General features: G+C 44.8%; 1 pseudogene; it reads right to left on the bottom strand.

The window, feature by feature from the left end:
* Positions 1 to 223: 223 nt before the first annotated feature.
* LOC145537727 (MYND-type zinc finger-containing chromatin reader ZMYND8-like) lies at positions 224 to 22240 on the bottom strand (annotated as a pseudogene).
* Between the last annotated feature and the right edge of the window lie 1950 nt (positions 22241 to 24190).

Raw genomic sequence — 24190 nt, 5'->3', positions numbered from 1 at the left:
GTGTATTATTTACATCTAAAGCAAAGGTTTCATGTGGGTGGAAGAGTCCTCAGTCAAGGATAATGCAAGACATGAAATAATGTGCTCTGCCCTCCATGCCAGTTGCAGAGGCCAAGTCAGAGGGTGGCAGTCCTCCATCTCATGTTTCTTTGCCGTTTCAGATTTCCCAGGTGCCTGAGTTGTTTCCCTCCATGGAGTGGGTGGCTTGTGTCCTGGCATGTCCCTAGGTACAGAACGTGTCCAGGTGGGACTCTTTCAGGATGAGGCTCTTTGAACTGGTACCAGTGTTCTGCTCAGAGTGGGTGGAGCCTTGCTTCTGCTCACTGCCGCTCCAGCAAGTGGATTTACTGCTCTGGGAATGGTCTGGGAGGGGGAAAGCCAAGGGGAAAAGGAGATTTAGCATTCCTTCCCATCCCCTTCTACTTGATCTGCACCTGCTTCCCCAGGAAGCCACCTTCCCCTCCCAACTCTCCAACACACAGGGGGAAAATACTGCCATCATTTACTGACCTGAATTTTTGGGTCTTTAAGGATTTAACAAGAGCTGGTTGGAAAAACAGAAGGGCTTCGTGCTCGGAGAAAATAAAGATGAGTGGGGAAACATACTAACGTATCGAGAAAGGTTTCTTTTTTTTTTTTTTTATAAATGTATTTATTTTAGTTGGGGGCCAATCACTTCACAACATTGCAATAGTTTTTGCCATACATTGACATGAATCAGCCATGGGTTTACATGTGTTCCCCCTCCTGGACCCCCCACCCACCTCCCTCCCCATCCCATCCTTCTGGATCATCCCATTGCCCCGGCCCTGAGCCCTTGTCTCATGCATCGAACATGGAATGGTGTTCTGTTTCACATATGATAATATACATGTTTCAATGCTATTTTCCCAGAACGTCCCACCCTCACCCTCTCCCTCAGAGTCCATAAAAAATGGATACAAAAACAAGACCCCTATATATGCTGTCTACAAGAGACCCACCTCAAAACTAGAGACACACACAGGCTGAAAGTGAAAGGATGGAAAAACATATTCCATGCAAACGGAGACCAAAAGAAAGCAGGAGTCGCAATACTCATTTCAGATAAAATAGACTTTAAAATAAAGGATGTGAAAAGGGACAAAGAAGGACACTACATAAAGATCAAAGGATCAATTCAAGAAGAAGACGTAACAATCATAAATATATATGCACCCAACATAGGAGCACCACAATATATAAGGCAAATACTAACAAGTATGAAAGGGGAAATTAACAATAACACAATAATAGTGGGAGACTTTAATACTCCACTCACGCATATGGATAGATCAACTAAACAGAAAATTAACAAGGAAACACAAACTTTAAATGATACAATAGACAAATTAGATTTAATTGATATTTACAGGAGTTTCCACCCCAAAACAATCAATTTTACCTTTTTCTCAAGTGCACATGGAACTTTCTCCAGGATAGATCACATCCTGGGCCATAAATGGAGAAAGGTTTCTTATGCAGTAATTGGGACCAGGCACTCTTACTGCATGTGTAGACACAAAGAACCCCAGGCTCTTGTTATATTTAACCTTGGGCACCAAGAAAGGCACTGAGATTTGGTGTTCAATCTACTTAATTCTGTTAATGGAGTTTGTTTCATCACTGTATAGGCAACTTGAAAGCAGAATTATACCTCAACCAGCCAAAGGAAAAGAAGTGAGGACCAGAATGATTAAGCCCACCTGGGCTTAATGGTTAACCCCACCTGGCTCCCAGGATGGACAAGCTAATGGGTCAACAGAAGGATGAAAGACCCACAGTAAGGGCTAAGGGAGTTTCAAGGACATGTGCACCATAAGGAGCTACATCGTGGATGAGTAAGATGTGAGGACACTGAAGGAAGAGCCAAATGAGGTGTCTGTCCAGTGGGGAGACACCCAGCCTGCAGGCTCAGCGGGATGGCCGACTCTGAGAGACCTGCCAGCACATCACTAAGATCTCATCATATGTTAGATCATTTACCAAGTTCAGACAGATTGGGACACAACTTTTTTTTCTTTTTTTTAACTTCTTGAGGTGGGATGATAATATTTGAACACAAGAAGTCGACTGTCAAACTTAGAGACAGAATCAGAGTCGGGGAACAAGGGACCAGATCATCACCTAGAAGAGAAAGTACTCTTATTATTGCCTAGTGATAGGCAGGTTGTGTTTGGTTCTGAGCTCTGGTTCTGAAAGGGAAGCAGCAAAGACAGTGATAAGGATCTCCCAAATCACATATTCACTCAGGAGAGAACACACCCTCATCACTTGCATCTATGGCCCAAAGGGAGTGCTACTGTGGTGGACAGAGCTGGGGTCCAGGGTGGAGCTCTCTTAGGGTTCTTGAATCCAAATCCACCCCTTCTTAAACATTCTTCTCTACTTGTGACACCTACATTGTTAGTCCTCTGGAAGGTCGGTGATGGAGCTGGTCATCACGACGCAGAAACTGACAACAATATACTCAAGTCACATCGAATCTCCCCAGCTCTGCTGAAGGCCGAGACCAGCTAGGCAGCAGGGCTTAGCTTACTTAGCACAGAAGCCACATCCCGGAGCCAGGCCACCTGAGTAAGTGCAGAGCCTAACCTCTCCCGTGGACAGGACAGGGCACGCTGGCTGATTCAGCCAGTCACTGCGGAGGAAATGGGTGTTAATCCAGGACTCATCATGAAAAGAGCAAGGATGAAGCCCCTTCAAGAAGCCAGATCTGAAATTCCCTGGCAGTTCAGTGGTTAGGACCTGGTGCTTTCACTGTCAAGGGTGCAGGTTCAATGCCTACATGGGGAACTAAGATCTCATGAGCTGCTTAGCATGGTCAATAAATAAATAAAATAAAATAAAAACAGGAGAGAGAGAGAGAGAGAGAGAGAGAGAGAGAGAGACAGAGGCCAGACCATCCATCCTCGCTCTCTCATTTCCTACTGCTGCTTCCAATGGCCATCAGGAGCACAGCGAGGAAGAAACCAGGCAAAGCCAAGACCCATCACTCAGGAAAAGGCATGCTCACAAAGAAAACACACACACACACATTCACTCAAGAGACGAGCACACTGCCTGCTGGGAAAAGATCCCCGTTGGCTGCCATGAAGTTGGTTCATACTTCCACTTCTGTGCTGGGTAGTTTGGGTGAGGCTGGCGCTCTGTGATGTTTGGGGGCAGAGGCAGGTGATTTGTCACACCTGTTGCTAACTGAAGAGACAGCAAGGCAACCTCAGAGACTGGCTGAGGGCTAGAGTATGGAAGAGAGCTCGAGTCCATACAACCCCACCAGCTCTCCATCCTGCTGTCCAACAGGCTACTGATCTTAGCACTGGAGAACTGCTGGGTCAGTGTTGCCATTTTCCAACTTGAGGCATTCATAGAAGACTAAGGCTTTTACAAATGTATATTAAACCATGAACTAAGATCTCTGGACGCTGCACGAGATTACAGGTGGAAATAAGGCATACCATGATGTAAAAGCCATACATTCCCAGAAGTTTGAAAGCAAATTTCCTTCAGAACCACTCTGCCAAGAGCTTAGTTCATCCAGGGAAACTGGAGGCGCTGGCTCCACCACACTTAGGTGGCAAGGCTCCATCAAAGGAACCTAGATTATTTAGGGTAAATATAATCTTGAATCGACTGCCAAGGCTAATGACAGATCAGGAAAGAGTATTATGGAGGTGCATGGAGTGAGAAGAGTTGAGGAAGGAGCCACAGGTGAGATTTCAGTGGACCACACCTCAGCCATGACGGTAGGACACAGACACATACTTATTTGAAATGGAAGAGCCCAAAATGTGTGACATGAAAAGTGTCTCAAGAAAACAACTGTTATGGCAAAGAATTTGGCAGGGAAATGGTTGAAGATATGAGAGCAGTGAGCGGGGAGAAGAAACACGCAGGGAAACGTAAGGCTGTACAAAGATGGAAATGTAATCACAGCGCACTAGTTGACTCTGAGACAAACAGAACGACCATAATGATGTACACACAGATGGTCATCTGGCCACATTTATGACTCAGCCAACAGCCAGAACTGAGACGGACCAACTACAGTTATAGAATAGAATGCACAAGTTCTCTCCACCTTGGTGATGGGAAATCAGAGCAGGAAGATGGAAAAGTCTGAAAATGACAATGGAGGAGAGGTGAGGGAGGAAATGTGCACCAAGAGAGGGGTCCAGAGACAGTTTCCTCCAGCTGGAGAACATGAACTAAGGAATAAGTGTTGTATTGGAGCAAGGAAGCCCATAGAGCACGTCAAACAGTGACAGAGTGGTCTGGGAAAGAGGGGAGAAGAGAGGTGGTAAGTGACCCCGATTCTCATCTTCTAAAGTGAGAAGTCAACACGCAATGTCTAGATAAAGTCAAGAAACAGAAATATGAGGAAACAAGTTATCTATAAATAAGTACAGGGTGCAAAAAATAGCCATGAAGACTGGGACGAGGAATTGTTTTTCCCTGTATGATTTTATTTTCTCTGACTACACATATCCCGTTGTATTAGGGATGCCACAGGGGATTCATTCCACGAGCCACCATGGACACCAGATTCCATGGAAACTTAGTCTCACGGTCAGCCCTCCATATCCACATCCACAGATTCAACCAGCTACAGATTGTGTAACAATGTATTCATTACAGGAAAATAAATCCACTCAGACTTGGACCTGCACAGTCCAAACCCATGTTGTTCAAGGGTCAACTCGATATGCATGCATCACTTTAAACTCTTAAGCTGAAGAGACAAGTGAACAGGAAAGGCATATGGACACCCCAAGGAAGTTCCTATCTCCTATTTAACCTTTCTTTCTCTCAACTAGACGCTCATCTTAACCAGCCTGTTTCCAGAAGCTGATAAAGAGCACTGGAACCTCCATGTTTGTAAAGTTCAGCTTTCCTCCCGCTTCCACCTCCACTGTCAGCAAGCAGTGAGCACAAACAGAAGTCCGGAGGCATATGAGGAATGACAAAATGAGCTGGTCTGTCTACTTTGACATAAGCCTTCAGCCAGATGGCTGTGGAGTGCAAACAGGGGGAAATGAACAGGCATGAGCTCACAGTCCTGATGAGTCCTCCAGGAACCTCCAGCTCAGCTCACACTCTAGAATAATCCTTAAACACTCCCTCGTGAATGCTGACAATTTGGGTTCCTTCCCTCCCTCCCCCATAGTCATCAGGCTCCCTGAGATGTTCTTCTCCCCACTCCAGCCTCTGCACCAACTCACCAGCATCTCTAGACTCTTACTTCCTCTCTCCATCCTCCCTTTGTATCCTCTCACACACTAGGGTGCTTCAGGTCGGGGGGTCAACTAATGATGGTCCACAGGCCAAATCCAGCCCAATGCCTGCTTTCCCAAGGGCAAGTTCACTGCAGCACAGGAACATCTCTTTATGTGCCATCTCTGGCTGCTTTCATCTGACAATGGCAGTTCTGATAAAGACTGGTGGTCCAACAACCCCTGGGCCAAGAAACACCTCATCCACCTCACAACTGGGAGATGCTGTATCTCCCAACCACGTTTGTACATGCAAGCCTCCTTGTCACACCAGATTCCATACCCCACAGCATCACCAATCCTCATCTTCCCATGTGGATGACACCACTTGGCTGCTCCAAATCCCCAGCAGGGCTCCCTGCCTGCAGCAGTGTTTTCCCAACTTGAACCCTTCCCCCGGCCAACCACCTCCATGGCTTTGACACTTCTCATGTCCCCCTACTTATGGCTCAGCTGGTGTTCCTAAACTCACATTCCACTTAAGTCAAACAGAAACTCTATCAACACCAAAAGCAGGAAATCAGAATACCTGCGCTACACAGACGGCAACTCCACAAATCAACATAATGAACACCCAACTGTAGCAGAAAACTCGAGGTGGGTGCTGCACTGCTGTTGAAGTCTGAAGTCTGCTCTGCCATTGTTAAAAAGAGAAGCTAGAAGAAGGGATGAGGAAGACACTCAGCTCCAAACTCAACGTGTCCTCCAGATGCAGTCACAAGACCCTAGTGAGAGTGAGAAGGGGATTGACAGGCGGTTCAGCCATACTTCCATGCCTATACATGTTCGTATTCCCCCTATAATCAGCTCGTGCCACTCTCCCATCTTTTCTGCTGGACCTAAACCCCGCTTCCAGTGCCACTGGGAAACCTCCAGCCACCCTAACAAGATACATCATTTCTTACTCTAAGTACTCAATATGCAGAAACTAACTAACAAAGAAAATTTGGTTTTCAGCTGAAGAGAATAATCTGGGAGAGAGAAAGACCCTGGAGCTGAAGGACCCTGAAAGAAGCAGAACTGTTCTCACTGAGAATGAACCATTTTAGAAGGCCCTAAAACTTATTTGAGAGGGTGCAGAGGAAAGCCTAAAGAACACAGCTCAAATTCCACAGAAGAGAACTAGAAAAGTTAGTGCCAGATAAACTCCCCAAAACAGCCTGCCAGCTTATTCCTTGAGAGGAAAAATTTCTACAGAAAGATCACTTCTGTAGAAATGCTTTTCTCCTCTGAAGGCCTCCACGGACTGTGGGTGCTGGTACCTCAGGGACGGGTTCACACAGTTTAATTTACTATGGTCATTTCTGAGGGCAGAAGAACTGTACAAACCAAGTGTATTTTCTACCCCTCCCCAGTTCAACAATAGAAACTCTCTCTGTCTTTGATTCAGAACTGAAAAAAACAAACACAACACAGCAAAAAACAAAAAACAAACAAAAAAACCCACAAAACTCACACAAATAAGGTAAATTCTCGACTTGGAGAAATGCCTCAAAGCTGCTTGCTCAGCTATCCCTCACCTCTACTGACCAGCCCAGGGTTCCCTCAAAGATCACTAAGGAACCACAGTTTGCAAACCACGTCCCTGAACCCTTCAGGCTCCCCTGGAGGAGATGGCTCCCCTCTGCCCCTGTGGAACATGAGAGTACATACAACCATCAGGGGGCCATTTACCAGAGTCTATCTTGGAGCATAAGAGAAAGGAGAGGGTATTTCCCTGGACCCAGAGAGGTCAAGGATCTAGAAACACAGAAAGAGACAGATGGAGCCAAGGCACTGTGTTAAACAGGGCCTCCCCCCTACCCCACCCCAGGGAAGCCTGGGGATCCATGTGGGTGCTCATCACGGCCCCGACAACACCTTCACGCCCTCTGCCTGGCATGCTCAGGGAGGGAAGGCCAGACCAGTCAGTGTGGCCTAAGCTCTGTGCCCTTTTCTGCTCCATCTCCCTGGACACAGAACTAGGGAGGTCCCTTACTCAATGCTAGAGCCTCAGGTTCAAGAACACTGCTTGTCAACTCCCCCCTCTCTGACCTATTCCACTCTCTGGATTTCTACCCTATCCCCAAAGGATGTACAGCCATCCCCTAGGACCCAAGGTGGAATGGTTCCAGGACCTCCCAAGGATACTAAAATCCAAGGACGTGCAAGTTCCTTATATAAAATGCCCTAGAAGGATGAATACAACTATGCCTTTGTATCCAACGGTTTCACATTCACGTATTCAACCAAACAGAGATGGAATTTTGGTTGGTTGCATGTACACGTGAGAAATCCATGGATAGAGAAGGCTGCCTATATATTAAATCATATTATATCAATTCACTTTTATTCCACAATAACCTCTTCCTAGTCAATGATATCAATGAAGTCAAAGAGGTTTGACTTCTGGGATGAATTGATGTTTTTCCCTGATGCACATGAATTAAAATCATAATGACTACAAATGTAAAAAATGACCAGTGTGTCCTCTAAAATAAGTCTGCATGCAATCCATATGGCACCCCCTGGGAAAATAAGAAATTTGACGTCTGTGTCCAATATGACAGTCACCAGCCACCCATGGCTATTGCATCTACATTAATTATCATTAAATTGATTTAATTAAATTAACCTGAAATCCAAGTTTTGGTCACACTATCCCCAGTTCAAGTGCTCATAGTTCAAGTGCCACATGAGGCTGGTCGGAGGTTCTCACAATGGGCAGAGGGGATGTAGAACATTCCCATCATCACAGAAGGTTCTACTAGACAACACTTGCCCTCAACACACACCTGGGGAGAAGAAGCCCTGCAGAGACTCTGTCACCTCTACATGCAGCCTGAAGACAGACAACTTCCCACATCACGGGAATCACCGTGGCATTGGGAGTGGGCTCCTCTGAGATTCTGCTTGGCCCTAGGTGTGTGCGATGGATACTCACCGAGCCACTGTCCTTGCATTTCTCAGCTAGTGTCCTCATCGCGTTCAAGGCACTGGTTTCCAGGGGGGCTGCCTGAGTTTCGGAGGAGGTGCCCTGGGATAACTTATCAATGTTTCCGTGTTCACCTCGGGGTCTACTTCCTGCTGAGGGGTGGTAGTTGAGTGCAGAAGGGGACAGAAGTCACATATACGCCGAGCATAGTAGTTCCCAGGACTGCGGGGAACCCTGCTCTGTGCAAACCACCATGTGTTAAGACATACCAACCAGCTCCACCCAGGTTACAGTGTGGGCCCTGAATAGCTGGATCGAAGCCTTCCCAGACACAGGAATTCCAGACTGTGTGTGAAAATATGTTCATTTTTAAGAGTGAGAGAGAAGAGTGAAAAGGTTGGCTGAAAGCTCAACATTCAGAAAACTAAGATCACGGCAACTGGTCCCATCACTTCATAGGAAATGGATGGGGAAACAGTGTCAGACTTTTTTTTTGTGGGGCTACAAAATCACTGAAGATGGTGATTGCAGCCATGAAATTAAAAGACCCTTATTCCTTGGAAGGAAACTTATGACGAACCTAGAGAGCATATTAAAAAACAGAGACATTACTTTGCCAACCAAAGTCCATCTAGTCAAGGCTATGGTTTTTCCAGTAGTCATGAATGAATGGGAGAGTTGGACTGTGAAGAAACCTGAGCCCCGAAGAATTGATGCTTTAGAACTGTGGTGTTGGAGAAGACTCTTGAGAGTCCCTTGGACTGCAAGGAGATCCAACCAGTCCATCCTAAAGATCAGCCTTGGGTGTTCACTGAAAGTACTGATGTTGTAGCTGAAACTCCAATTCTTTGGCCACCTGATATGAACGATTGACTCACCAGAAAAGACCCTAATGCTGGAATAATTGGGAGCAGGAGCACAAGGGGACAACAGGAGATGAGGTGGCTGGATGTCATCACCGCCATCCAGCAGAGTTTGGGTAAACTCTGGGAGTTGCTGAACGACAGGGAGGCCTGGTGTGTTGTGGTTCTAGGGGTCGCAAAGAGTCGGACATGACAGAGTGACTGAACTGACCTGAACTGATTTAAGTTTGATTAAATCATTCTGGAGATATAAGCATGTTCGTGAAGCAAACAGTACGACTCTTCCAGTTTCATAATTTCCTATTTTAGACGAGTGTACATCCCCATGCACTTGCTATCACTCTGTTACAGCATAGTTGAGAGGTTTTCACAGACCACATGGACCACAAATCATAAAATGTTTATTCTCTAGACCTTCTTAAAAAAAGCTTATGAACCCCTGCCTAGAGCTTCTGAAACTTGGGTCATTTATCTACAACCCTTGAAAAATTTAGCAATCCACTGACACATTTCCTTGTTACATTATTTATGTTATCTGTACTTAAATATATTCTTTGAAGTGGAGACTTCTACTTCTAAATACAGAAATCTAGTATTGGCTATAAATGAGCACTAAGTATAAAATATTACTAATACATATTATTAATCAAGTCTTACTAGGTGATGTCTCCAGCTAGAGTTTCCTGGCCTAGGATCTGCTTGCCGTGCTTTGGAAAGAGATTTAAAAGACAGATTAGTTCCAAAGCAGCACTTTGTCCTTCATGTAAGAACTAATGATTGTTATAGCCTTGAGTCCAAGATGGGCTCCATGGTGGGGGCTGGCTTATATAATGCTGCTTGTGCATTGTAGAAAGGGGTAGAAGATGCATTTGATGTGTGTGTGTGTGTGTGTGTGTGTGTGTGTGTGTGTGTGTCTGCTTAGTCACTCAGTCATGTCCGGCGCTTTGCAACCCCATGAAATGTAGCCTGCCAGGCTCCTCTGTCTGTGGCCTTCTCCAGGCAACAATACTGGAGTGTGTTGCCATTTCCTTCTTCAAGGGATCTTCACGACCCAGGAAATGAACCCAGGTCTCCTGCATGGCAGGCAGTTTCTTTACCATCTTAGCTACCAGGGATGCCCACATTGCTTTGGGCAGAGACAAATATTGCCCCAGCAGAGAACCACAGCAAACCACATGAAGCTAAAGTCATCTGGGCTGTCATTACAAGCTCCATTCACACAAGTGAATGCATCCAAGTAAACTGGAGGGTGGAGACAATGGTGCCTGAAGACTTGGCTATGTGTCTGCCTGCTACTCTCGTGTATGTAGGAGTCACTTGTGGTGAGTGAGCGTGGCAAGTGCCCTGTGATCCAGGAGGAGCCAAGGGCCCGTCCACCACAGTCAGGGCCAGGGGACACTCCTAAGTCCCACCTGACCGGGTGCAAGACTTCATGTGCTCAGGCCAGTGGGCCTTCTGGCAGGGGTAGTCAGAGTAGCTGGTATTCCGAAGCAGTAGAAAACGGCCTCCTTCTTGCAGTTGGTACACCACAGCTTCCTCTTGGTCTCGGCCACTGCCTGCTGCTCCTCCAGCTCCAGTTGCTTCTTCACCTCAGCAATGAGCTGGTCGTGCTCCATTTCTAGGCTCTGCCGCATCTCTGCCTTGGTCAGCTCTGCCAGAGGAGGGGAGGGGAGAGGATACCGACTTCATCGTCCATCCCAAGCCATGGGCTCATTCACACCAGGTCCGAAGGTGAATCCTATCAGGTGTGAATCCTTGGGTCGGGGATGTCCTGGTCATATGAGCCCGTTCAGAGACTCACCCAGCTTCCCTGAGATCCAACGTCTTTATCTGTAGAACGGGCATCCACCATGCTGACCATGAATGTCAGCATGATCATGAACGTCAGGTCCTGAGGATACTGAAAATGGGGCCCTGCGGTGATTCTGCAGGAAGTACTCACATAAAACCTCTGAAAAATGTCCACTCAATTCACTTTGAAATTTATCATTTGTATAAGCTTGTTTCTCTATCAAATACAGAGTACCTATGATCTGTAGGCACTGTTGTAAAGACTTTATAAATATGAACTCTTTTAATCCGTACTCCAACCTTAAGGAGGTGTATACTCCTATAATACCCATTTCACAGATGAGGAAACTGAGGCACACAGCTAAGATGAGCAGAGCTGCGGCTACAACTTGGGTATATTTCCTTTTTGATGTGTTTAGTGGCAGCAGATCTAATCTTCCAGACAGGGCATCAGGACTGATCACTGGGCTGACAGGACAATTATCCAACTGCTCAGGCTACTGAGACTTCTCGCAATTTTACAACAGGTCAGAGCTCACAAGCAGGAGAAGCTACCACAGCTGTTGTGATGAATTTGTTGCTGATGTTGGTATTTGGAAGAGAGGAAAACGGGTTTCTGCCAGCTCCTGCTTCATACCTGGTTTCTCCAGGTTAGACTCCCTAGGATGCTGTGTTCTCCCTAAGAGTGGTAAGGCGGCCTGGCCTACTTTTGACTCAGTGCACATTTGGGCCTAACTCTAGACATGCCAAGAAGTTCCTATCCAGAACCTTTGTCAGTGGAGGCCAGGTCAGCAGCACTTACCCAAGTTGTATTTCATGCCCGAGAGCTCCTGTTGGTGCAGCCACTGGAGGTTCCCCCCCCATACAGTTATATATTTATTCCTTGTTCAAATTCTCCATTATTATTGTTTTTTTAATTTTTTAAATATAAATTTATTTATTTTATTTGGAGGCTAATTACTTTGCAATATTTTAGTGGTTTTGCCATACATAGACATGAACCTGCCACGGGTGTACATGTGTTCCCCATCCTGAACCCTCCCCACACCTCACTTCCCATCCCATCCCTCTGGGTCATCCCAGTGCACCAGCCCCGAGCACCCTGTCTCATGCATGAAAAATGGACTGGCGATTAATTTTGCATGCAATAATATACATGTTTCAATTCCATTCTCCCTAATCATCCCATACTTGTCCTCTCCCAAATAGTCTAAAATCCTGTTCTATACCTTTGTGTCTCTTTCCCTGTCTGTCTCGCATTTAGGGTTATAATTACCATCTTTCTGAATCATACATATGCATTAGTATGCTGTATTTGTGTTTTTATTCCTGGCTTACTTTACTCTGTATAATAGGCTCCAGTTTCATCCACCTCATTAGATCTGATTTAAATGTAATCTTTTTAATGGCTGAGTAATATTCCATTGTGTATTTGTACCACGGCTTTCCTATCCATTCGTCTGCTCATTGACATCTAGGTTGCTTCCCTATCCTGGCTATTATGAACAGGGCTGCAATGAACACTGGGGTATACGTGTCTCTTTCAATTCTGGCTTCCCCTTTGTATCTCAATCCTCAGCCTGCAGATCTGTATGGAGACAGAAAGACCTATAAAGTGCATCTGGGTGTTTGCTGTCAATAGGGCTTGGAAGCTCCAGAATCACGATACGGTTAATGTCATCTGCTGAATCAAAGAGTGGGAAGCCTGGTCTCTGCTGGCCTCCCCCAGATGGTTGTCAGTGGGTTAATTCAAATTCCTGAGAAGTTCTGCTTAAACAAACAAACAAACAAATAAAAAAACAAAAAAAACAAATACAAGTGGTCCATCTTGGAGAGAGGGGAGAAGAGAGGTGATAAGTGACCCCAATTCTCATCTTCAAAAGTCACAAGTCAACACACAACGTCTAGATAAAGTGAAGAAACAGCAATGAGGAAATAAGTTATCTATAAATAAGTACAGGATGCAAAAAATAGCCATGAAGACTGGGGCAAGGAATTGTTTTTCCCTGTGTGATTTTACTTTCTCTGACTACACACATCCCGTCGTATCAGGGATGGTACAGGGGATACATCCCACGACCCACCATGGACACCAGATTGCATGGAAACTTAATCTCATGGCCAGCCCTCCATATCCACATCCACAGATTCAACCAGCTACAGATTGTGTAGAAATTCATTCATTACAGGAACGTAATTCCGCTCAGATTTGGACTGCATAATCCAAACCCACGTTGTTCAAGGGTCAACTCGATATGCATGCATCACTTTAAAATCTTAAGATGAAGAGACAAGTGAACAGGAGAGTGATATGGACACCCAAAGGAAGTTCCTAACTCCTGTTTAACCTTTCTTTCTCTCAACTAGACCCTCATCTTAACCAGCCTGGTTCCAGAGGTTGATAAAGAGCACAGGAACCTCCATGTTTGTAACGCTCAGCTTTCCTCCAGCTTCCACCTACACTGTCAGCAAGCAGTGAGCACATACAGAAGTCGTCAGGCATATGAGGAATGAGAAAATGAGCTGGTCTGTCTGCTTTGACACAAGCCTTCAGCCAGAAGGCTGTGGAGTGCAAACAGGGGGAAATGAACAGGCGTGAGCTCACAGTCCTGATCAGGCATCCAGGAACCTCCAGCTCAGCTCACACTCTAGAATAATCCTGAAACACTCCCTAATAAATGCTGACAATTGAGGCTCCTTCCCTATGTCCCCTCTAGTCATCAGGCTCCCTGAGATGTTCTTCTCCTACTCCAGCCTCTGCACCAACTCACCAGCATCTCTAGACCCTTACCTCTTCTCTCCACCCTCCCTTTTCATCCCCTCACACACTAGGGTGCTTCAGGTCGGGTGGTCAACCAATGATGGTCCACAGGCAAAATCCAGCCCAATGCCTGCTTTCCCAAGTGCAAGTTCACTGCAGCACAGGAACGTCTCTTTATGTGCCATCTCTGGCTGCTTTCATCTGACAACAGCAGTTCTGACAAAAACTGGTGGTCCACCAACCCCTAGGCCAGGAAACACCTCATTCACCTCACAACTGCCAGATGCTGTATCTCCCAACCACGTTTGTACATGCAAGCCTCCTTGTCACACCAGATTCTGTACCCCACAGCATCACCAATCCTCCTCTTCCCATGTGGATGACACCACTGTGCTGCTCCAAATCCCCAACAGGGCTCCCTGCCTGCAGCAGTGTTTTCCCAACTTGAACCCTTCCACCGACCAACCACCTCCACGGCTTTGACACATCCAAAGTCCCCCTACTTATGGCTCAGCTAATGTTTCTAAACTCACTTTCCACTTAAGTCAAACAAAAACTCTTCTATCAACACCAAAAGCAGGAAATCAGAATACCTGCCCTACACAGACGGCAACTCTACAAATCAACATAATGAAAACCCAACTGTAGCAGAAAACTCGAGGTGGGTGCTGTGCTGCTGTTGAAGTCTCAAGTCTCCTCTGCCATTGTTAAAAAGAGAAGCTAGAAGAAGGGATGAGGAAGACACCTCAGCTCCAAACTCAACGTGTCCTCCAGATGCAGTCACAAGACCCGAGTGAGAGTGAGAAGGGAATTGACAGGCGGTTCAGTCATACTTCCATGCCTATTCATCTTCATATTCCCCCTAAAATCAGCTCATGCCACTCTCTCATCATGTCTCCTGGATCTAAACCCCGCTTCCAGTGCCACTGGGAAACCTCCAGCCACTCTAACAAGATACATCATTTCTTGCTCTAAGTACTCAATATGCAGAAACTAACTAACAAACAAAAGTTTGGTTTTTAGCTGAAGACAATAATCTGGGAGAGGAAAGACCCTGGAACTGAAGGACCCTGAAAGAAGCAGAACTGTTCTCACTGAGGATGAACCATTTTAGAATGCCCTAAAACTTACTTGAGAGGTTGCAGGGGAAAGCCTAAAGAACACAGCTCAAACTCCACAGAAGAGAACTAGAAAAGTTAGTGCCAGATAATCTACCCAAAACAGCCTGCCAGGTTATTCCTCGATAAGAAATATTTCTACAGAAAAATCACTTCCGTAGAAATGCTTTTCTCCTCTGAAGGCCTCCACGGAATGTGGATGCTGGGACCTCAGGGACAAGTTCACACAGTTTAATTTACTATGGTCATTTCTGAGGGCAGAAGAACTGTCCAAACCAAATGTATCTTCTGCCCCACCTCAGTTCAGCAATAGAAACTCTCTCTGTCTTTGATTCAGAACTGAAAAAAACAAAACAAAACACAGCAAAAAAAAAAAAAAAAACTAACACAAATAAGGTAAATTCTCAACTTGGAGAAATGCCTCAAAGCTGCTTGCTAAGCCATCCTTCACCTCTACTGACCAGCCCAGGGTTCCCTCAAAGATCCCTAAGGAACCACAGTTTGCAAAACCACTTCCCTGAACCCTTCAGACTCCCCTGTAGGAGATGGCTCCCCTGCCCCTGCGGAACATGAGAGTACATACAACCATCACGGGGCCATGTACCAGAGTCTAGCTTGGAGCATAAGAGAAAGGAGAGGGTATTTCCTTGGACCCAGAGATGTCAAGGATCTAGAAACACAGAAAAAGACAGATGGAGCCAAGGCCCTGTTTTAAACAGGGCCTCCCCAGCACCCCACCCCAGGGAAGCCCGGGGATCCATAGGGGTGCTCATCATGGCCCCGACAACACCTTAACACCCTCTGCCTGGCATGCTCAGGGAGGGAAGGCCAGGCCAGTCAGTGTGGTCTAAGCCCTGTGCCCTTTTCTGCTCCATCTCCCTGGACACAGAACTAGGGAGGCCCCTTACTCAATGCTAGAGCCTCAGCTTCAAGAACACTGTTTGTCAACTCCCCCCTCTCTGACCTATTCTACTCTCTGGATTTCTATCCTATCCCCAAAGGATATACAGCCATCCCCCAGTACCCAAGGTGGAATGGTTCCAGGACCCCCCAAGGATACTAAAATCCAAGGACGTGCAAGTTCCTTATATAAAATGGCCTAGAAGGATGAATACAACTGTGCCTTTGTATCCAACAGTTCCACATTCATGTATTCAACCAAACAGAGATGGAATTTTGGTTGTTTGCATGTACACATGAGAAATCCATGGATAGAGAAGGCTACCTATATACTAAATCATATTATATCAATTCACTTTTATTCCACAATAACCTCTTCCTAGGCAATGATATCAATAAAGTCAAAGAGGTTTGACTTCTGGGATGAATTGATGTTTTTCCCTGATACACACGAATTAAAATCATAATGACTACAAATGTAAAAAATGACCAATGTGTCCTCTAAAATAACATCTGCATGCAATCAATATGGCACCCCCTGGGAAAATCAGAAATTTGATGTCTGTGTCCAATATGGCAATCACCAGCCACCCATGGCTATTGTATCTACATTCATTATCATTAAATTAACCTGAAATCCAGGTTTTGGTCACACTAGCCCCAGTTCAAGTGTTCATTGTTCAAGTGCCATATGAGGCTGGTCGCAAGTTTTCACAATGGGCAGAGGGGATGTAGAACATTCCCATCATCACAGGAGGTTCTACTAGACAACACTTGTCCTCTACATGCAGCCTGAAGACAGACAACTTCCCACATCACGGGAATCACCATGGTATTGGGAGGGGGCTGCTCTGAGGTTCTGTTTGGCCCTAGGTGTGTGCGATGGATACTCACCGAGCCACTTTCCTTGCATTTCTCAGCTGGTGTCCCCTTCGCTTTCAAGGCGCTGGTTTACAGGGGGGCTGCCTGAGTTTCAGAGGAAGCGCCCTGGGATAACTTATTTAGTGTTTCCGTGTTCACATCGGGGTCTACTTCCTGCTGAGGGGTGGTAGTTGAGTGCAGAGGGGGACAGAAGTCACATATACGCCGAGCATAGTAGTTCCCAGAACTGCGGGGAACCCTGCTCTGTGCAAACCACCATGTGTTAAGACATGCCAACCAGCTCCACCCAGGTTACACTGTGGTCCCTGAATAGCTAGATCGAAGCCTTCCCAGACACAGGAATTCCAGACTGTGTTTGAAGATATGTTCATTTTTAAGAGTGAGAGAGAAGAGTGAAATGGTTGACTGAAAGCTCAACGTTCAGAAAATTAAGATCACGGCAACTGGTCCCATCACTTCATAGGAAATGGATGGGGAAACAGTGTCAGACTTTTTTTTGTGTGTGGAGCTCCAAAATTACTGAAGATGGTGATTGCAGCCATGAAATTAAAAGACACTTATTCCTTGGAAGGAAATTTAGGACCAACCTAGATAGCATATTAAAAAGCAGAGACATTACTTTGCCAACCAAAGTCCATCTAGTCAAGGCTATGGTTTTTCCAGTAGTCATGAATGAATGGGAGAGTTGGACTGTGAAGAAACCTGAGCCCCGAAGAATTGATGCTTTAGAACTGTAGTGCTGGGGAAGACTCTTGAGAGTCCCTTGGACTGCAAGGAGATCCAACCAGTCCATCCTAAAAATCAGCCCTGGGTGTTCAATGAAATTATTGATGTTGTAGCTGAAACTCCAATTCTTTGGCCACCTGAGACTAACGGTTGACTCACCAGAAAAGACCCTAACGCGGGAATAACTGGGAGCAGGAGGAGAAGGGGACAACAGGAGATGAGGATGGCATCACCACCATCCAGCCGAGTTTGGGTAAACTCTGGGAGTTGCTGAACGACAGGGAGGCCTGCTGTGGTGCCATTCTAGGGGTGGCAAAGAGTGGGACATGACAGATTGACTGAACTGAAAGTAGCTCATTCGTGTCTGACTCTCTGCGACCCCATGAATTGCAGCACGCCAGGCCTCCCTGTCCATCACCAACTCCCGGAGTCCACCCAAACCCATGTTTATCGAGTAGGTGATGCCATACAACCATCTCATCCTCTGTCGTCCCCTTCTCCTCCCACCCCCAATCCTACCCAGCATTAGGGTCTTTTCCAATGAGTCAACCCTTCGCATGAGGTGGCCAAAGTACTGGAGTTTCAGCTACAACATCAGACCTTCCAATGAACACCCAGGATTCATTTCTTTTAGGATGGATTGATTGGATCTTCTTGCAGTCCAAGGGACTCTCAAGAGTCTTCTCCAACACCACAGTTCAAAAGCATCAATTCTGTGGCACTCAGCTTTCTTCACCGTCCAACTCTCACATCCATACATGACCACTGCAAAAACCATAGCCTTGATTAGACGGACTTTTGTTGGCAAAGTAATGTCTCTGCTTTTAAATATGCTATCTAGGTTGACCATAACCTTCCTTCCAAAGAGTAAGTGTCTTTTAATGTCATGGCTGCAGTCACCATCAGTTTTATTAAATCATTCTGGAGATATAAGCATGTTCGTGAAGCAAATAGTACGACTGTTCCAATTTCATAATTTCCTTTTTTAGACGATTGTGCACCCCCATGCACTTGCTATCACCCTGTTACAGCATAGTTGAAAGGTTTTCACAGACCACATGGACCACAAATCCTAAAACGTTTATTCTCTAGACCTTCTTAAAAAAAGCTTACAAACCCCTGCCTAAGCTTCTCAAACTTGGGTCATTTATCTACCACCCTTGAAAAATTTAGCAATCCACTGACACATTTCCTTGTCACATTATTTATGTTATTTGTGTTTAAATATATTCTTTGAAGTGGAGACTTCTTCTAAACACAGAAATCTAGTATTGGCCATAAATGAGCACTAAGTATAAAATATTACTAACACATATTATTAATCAAGTCTTACTAGGTGGTGTCTCCAGCTAGAGTTTCTTGGCCTGGGATCTGCTTGCTGTGTTTTGGAAAGAGATTTAAAAGGCAGATTAGTTCCAAAGCAGCACTTTGTCCTTCACATAAGCACTAGTGATTGTTATAGCCTTGAGTCCAAGATGGGCTCCATGGTGGGGGCTGTCTAGTATATTGTACATTGTGCATTGCAGAATGGGGTAGAAGATGTGTTTGATTTGTGTGTGTGTGTGTGTGTGTCTGCTTAGTCACTCACATTTCCGACGCTTTGCAACCCCATGAAATGAAGCCTGCCAGACTCCTCTGTCTGTGGCCTTCTCCGGGCAAGAATACTGGAGTGTGTTCCCATTTCGTTCTTCAAGGGATGTTCTCGACCCAGGGATCAAATCCAGGTCTCCTGCATTGCAGGCAGTTTCTTTACCACCTTAGCTACCAGGGATGACCACATTGCTTGGGGCAGAGACAAATATTGCCCCAAGCAGGGAACCACAGCAAACCACATGAAGCTAAAGTCATCTGGGCTGTCATTACAAGCTCCATTCACACAAGTGAATGCATCCAAGTAAACTGGAGGGTGGAGACAATGGTGCCTGGAGACTTGGCTATGTGTCTGCCTGCTACTCTCGTGTATGTAGGAGTCATTTGTGGTGAGTGAGCGTGGCAAGCGCCCTGTGATCCAGGAGGAGCCAAGGACCCGCCCACCACAGTCGGGTCCAGGGGACACTCTTAGTCCCACCTGACTGGGTGCAAGACTTCATGTGCTCGGGCCAGTGGGCCTTCTGGCAGGGGTAGTCAGAGTAGCTGGTATTCCACAGCAGTAGAAAACATCCTCCTTCTTGCAGTTGGTACAACACAGCTTCCTCCTGGTCTCGGCCACTGCCTGCTGCTTCTCCAGCTCCAGTTGCTTCTTCACCTCAGCAATGAGCTGGTCCTGCTCCTGTTCTAGGCTCTGCCGCATCTCTGCCTTTTTCAACTCTGCCAGAGGAGGGGAGGGGAGAGGATACTGACTTCATCGCCCATCCCAATCCATGGGTTCATTCACACCAGGTCAGAAGGTGAATCCTAACAGGTGTGAAACCTTGGGTCGGGGATGCCCTGGTCATATGAGCCCGTGCAGAGAATCACCCAGCTTCCCTGAGCTCCAATGTCTTCATCTGTAAAATGGACATCCACCACGCTGACCACGAATGTAAGCATGATCATGAACGTCAGGTCCTGAGGATACTGAAAATGGGGCCCTGCGGTGATTCTGTAGGAAGTACTCACATAAAACCTCTGAAAAATGTCCACTCAATTCACTTTGAAATTTATCATTTGTATAAGCTTTTTTCTCTATCAAATACAGAGTACCTATGATCTGTAGGCACTGTTGTAAACACTTTATAAATGTGAACTCTTTTAATCCTTTCTCCAACCTTAAGGAGGTGTATACTCCTACAATACCCATTTCACAGATGAGGAAACTGAGGCACACAGCTAAGATGAGCAGAGCTGGGGCTACAACTTGGATATATTTCTTTTCTGATGTGTTTAGTGGCAGCAGATCTAATCTTCCAGACAGGGCATCAGGACTGATCATTGGGCTGACAGGACAATGATCAAACTGCTCAGGCTACTGAGATTTCTCTCAGTTTTACAACAGGTCAGAGCTCACAAGCAGGAGAAGCTACCACAGTTGTTGTCATGAATTTGTTGCTGATGTTGGTATTTGGAAGAGAGGAAAACGGGTTTCTGCTAGCTCCTGCTTCATACCTGGTTTCTCCAGGTTAGACTCCCTAAGATGCCGTGTTCTCCCTAAGATTGGTAAGGCGGCCTGGACTACTTTTGACTGAGTGCACATTTGGGCCTAACTCTAGACATGCCAAGAAGTTCCTATCCAAACCTTTGTCAGTGGAGGCCAGGTCAGCAGCACTTACCCAAGTTGTACTTCATGTCCAAGAGCTCCTTTTGGTGCAGCCACTGGATACCCACCCAATGCAGTTATATATTTATTCCTCATTCAAATTCTCCATTATTATATTTTTTAATTTTTTTAAATATAAATTTATTTATTTTATTTGGAGGCTAATAACTTTCCAATATTGTAGTGGTTTTGACATACATAGAGATGAATCTGCCACGGGTGTACATGTGTTCCTCATCCTGAAACCACCCCACACCTCACTTCCCATCCCATCCCTCTGGGTCATCCCAGTGCACCAGCCCAGAGCACCCTGTCTCATGCATCAAAAATGGACTGGTGATTCATTTTGCATGCGATGATATACATGTTTCAATTCCATTCTCCCAAATCATCCCACACTTTCCCTCTCCCAAAGAGTCTAAAATACTGTTCTATAACTTTGTGTCTCTTTCCCTGTCTGCCTCGCATTTAGGGTTATCATTACCATCTTTCTGAATCATATATATATATGCATTAGTATGCTGTATTTGTGTTTTTATTTCTGGCTTACTTTACTCTGTATAATAGGCTCCAGTTTCATCCACTTCATTAGACCTGATTTAAATGTTTTTTTGTTGTTGTTGTTGTTTTTTAATAAATTTATTTATTTTAGTTGGGGGCTAATTACTTTAAAATATTGTAATAGTTTTTGCCATACATTGAAATGAATCAGCCATGGGTTTACATGTGTTCCCCTTCCTGGACCCCCCACCCACCTCCCTCCCCATCCCATCCCTCTGGGTCATCCATTGCCCCGGCCCTGAGCCCTTGTCTCATACATCGAACATGGAATGGTGTTCTGTTTCACATATGATAATATACACGTTTCAATGCTATTCTCCCAGAACGTCCCACCCTCACCTTCTCCCTCAGAGTCCATAAAATTGTTCTATGCATCTGTGTCTCTTATTCTGTCTTGCATATAGGGTTATCGTTACCATCTCTCAAATTCCATATATATGCATTAGTATACTGTATTGTTGTTTTTTTTCTGGCTTACTTCACTCTGTATAATGGGCTCCAGTTTCATCCATCTCAGTAGAACTGATTCAAATGTATTTTTTTAAATGGCCGAGCAATATTCCATTGTGTATATGTACCACAGCTTCCTTATCCATTCGTCTGCTGATGGACATCGAGGTCGCTTCCATGTCCTGGCTATTGTAAACAGTGCTGCGATGACCATTGGGGTACACGCGTCTCTTTCAATTCTGGTTTCCTCGGTGTATATGCCCAGCAGTGGGATTGCTGGGTCATATGGCAGTTCTATTCCCAGTTTTTTAAGGAATCTCCACACTGTTCTCCATAGTGGCTGTACTAGTTTGCATTCCCACCAACAGTGCAAGAGTGTTCCCTTTTCTCCACACCCTCTCCAGCATTTATTGCTTGTAGACTTTTGGATAGCAGCCATTCTGACTGGTGTGAAATGATACCTCATTGTGGTCTTGATTTGCATTTCTCTAATAGAGAGTAATGTTGAGCATCTTTTCATGTGTTTGTTAGCCATCTGTATGTCTTCTTTGGAGAAATGTCTGTTTAGTTCTTTGGCCCATTTTTTGATTGGGTCGTTTATTTTTCTGGAATTCAGCTGCAGAAGTTGCTTGTATATTTTGGAGATTAATTGTTTGTCTGTTGCTTCGTTTGCTATTATTTTCTCCCATTCTGAAGGCTGTCTTTTCACCTTGCTTATAGTTTCCTTTGTTGTGCAAAAGCTTTTCATTTTAATTAGGACCCATTTGTTTATTTTTGCTTTTATTTCCAATATTCTGGGAGGTGGGTCATGGAGGATCCTGCTGTGATTTATGTCGGAGAGTGTTTTGCCTATGTTTTCCTCTCGGAGTTTTATAGTTTCTGGTCTTACATTTAGATCTTTAATCTTTTTTGAGTTTATTTTTGTGTACGGTGTTAGGAAGTGTTCTAGTTTCATTCTTTTACAAGTGGTTGACCAGTTTTCCCAGCACCACTTGTTAAAGAGATTGTCTTTTCTCCATTGTATATTCTTGCCTCCTTTGTCGAAGATAAGGTGTCCATATGTGCGTGGGTTTATCTCTGGGCTTTCTATTTTGTTCCATTGATCTATATTTCTATCTTTGTGCCAGTACCATACTGTCGTGATGACTGTGGCTTTGTAGTACAGCCTGAAGTCAGGCAGGTTGATTCCTCCAGTTCCATTAAGCAATCATTATCCTCAATGGTGAAAAACTGAAAGCATTTCCCCGAAAGCCAGGAACAAGGCAAGGATGCCCACTTTCACCACTACTATTCAACATAGTTTTGGAAGTTTTGGCCACAGCAATCAGAGCAGAAAAAGAAATAAAAGGAATACAGATAGGAAAAGAAGAAGTAAAACTCTCACTGTTTGCAGATGACATGATCCTCTACATAGAAAACCCTAAAGACTCTACTAGAAAATTACTAGAGTTAATCAATGAATATAGTTAAGTTGAAGGATATAAAATTAACACACAGAAATCCTTTGCATTCCTATACTCCAATAATGAGAAAACAGAAAGAGAAATTAAGGAAACAATACCATTCACCATTGCAACAAAAAGAATAAAATACTTAGGAATATATCTACCTAAAGAAACAAAAGACTTATATATAGAAAACTATAAAACACTGATGAAAGAAATCAAAGAGGACACAAACAGGTGGAGAAATATACCGTGGTCATGGATTGGAAGAATTAATATAGTGAAAATGAGTATATTACCCAAAGCAATCTATAGATTCAATGCAATCCCTATCAAGCTACCAATGGTATTGTTCACAGAACTAAAACAAATCATCTCACAATTTGTATGGAAATCTAAGAAACCTCGAATAGCCAAAGCAATCTTGAGGTAAATGTATTCTTTTTAATGGCTGAGTAATATTCCATTATGTATATGTACCACAGCTTTCCTATCCATTTGTCTACTCATTGACATCTAGATTGCTTCCATATCCTGGCTATTATGAACAGGGCTGCAATGAACACTGGGGTATACGTGTCTCTTTCAATTCTGGTTTCCCCTTTGTATCTCAATCCTCAGCCTGTGGATCTGTATGGAGACAGAAAGACGTATAAAGTGCATCTGGGTGTTTGCTGTCAATAGGGCTTGGAAGCTCCAGCTATCACGATAGGGTTAATGTCATGTGTTGAGTCAACGAGCGGGAAGCCTGGTCTCTGCTCGCCTCCCCCAGATGGTTGTCAGTTGGTTAATTCAAATTCATGAGAAATTCTGCTTAAAAAAACAACAAACAAATAAAAAACAAATACCAGTTGTCCATCTTTTCTAAGAGATGCTCCAGTAAAAGCCATTTAAAGTCAAAAAGACCAGATTTTCAAAATAAATAGTACAGTGAGTGACCTACTTATGAACAGGTTCCATTCCTAGAGCATGTTCCTAAGTCCAATTTCTTTGTAGAAGTCCAACAAAGTTAGCCTAAGCAACCAACTAACACAATCAGCTAGATAGTACAATACCAGGTACATCACTGCTGCTTTTATGCTTTCTTATGGACATCCTGGGCTTGAAATAAAGATACTGTAATACTGCACTCTGTACAGTAAAGCACACAAAGCACAACGACTTGTAGAGGATGTGTGTGGGTGACAATGTACGCCAGGGAGGTGAACTAACTTACAGGATTAAACATGCAAACATTCACGTCTTTCAAAATT

The sequence above is a fragment of the Giraffa tippelskirchi genome, chromosome Y, assembly GCF_054371585.1.
Source record: "Giraffa tippelskirchi isolate mGirTip1 chromosome Y, T2T-mGirTip1v1.2.pri, whole genome shotgun sequence".
Classification (NCBI taxonomy): Eukaryota; Metazoa; Chordata; class Mammalia; order Artiodactyla; family Giraffidae; genus Giraffa; species Giraffa tippelskirchi.
Note: the sequence above shows the minus strand (reverse complement) of the source record. Positions and strands in the feature narration are given on the sequence as shown.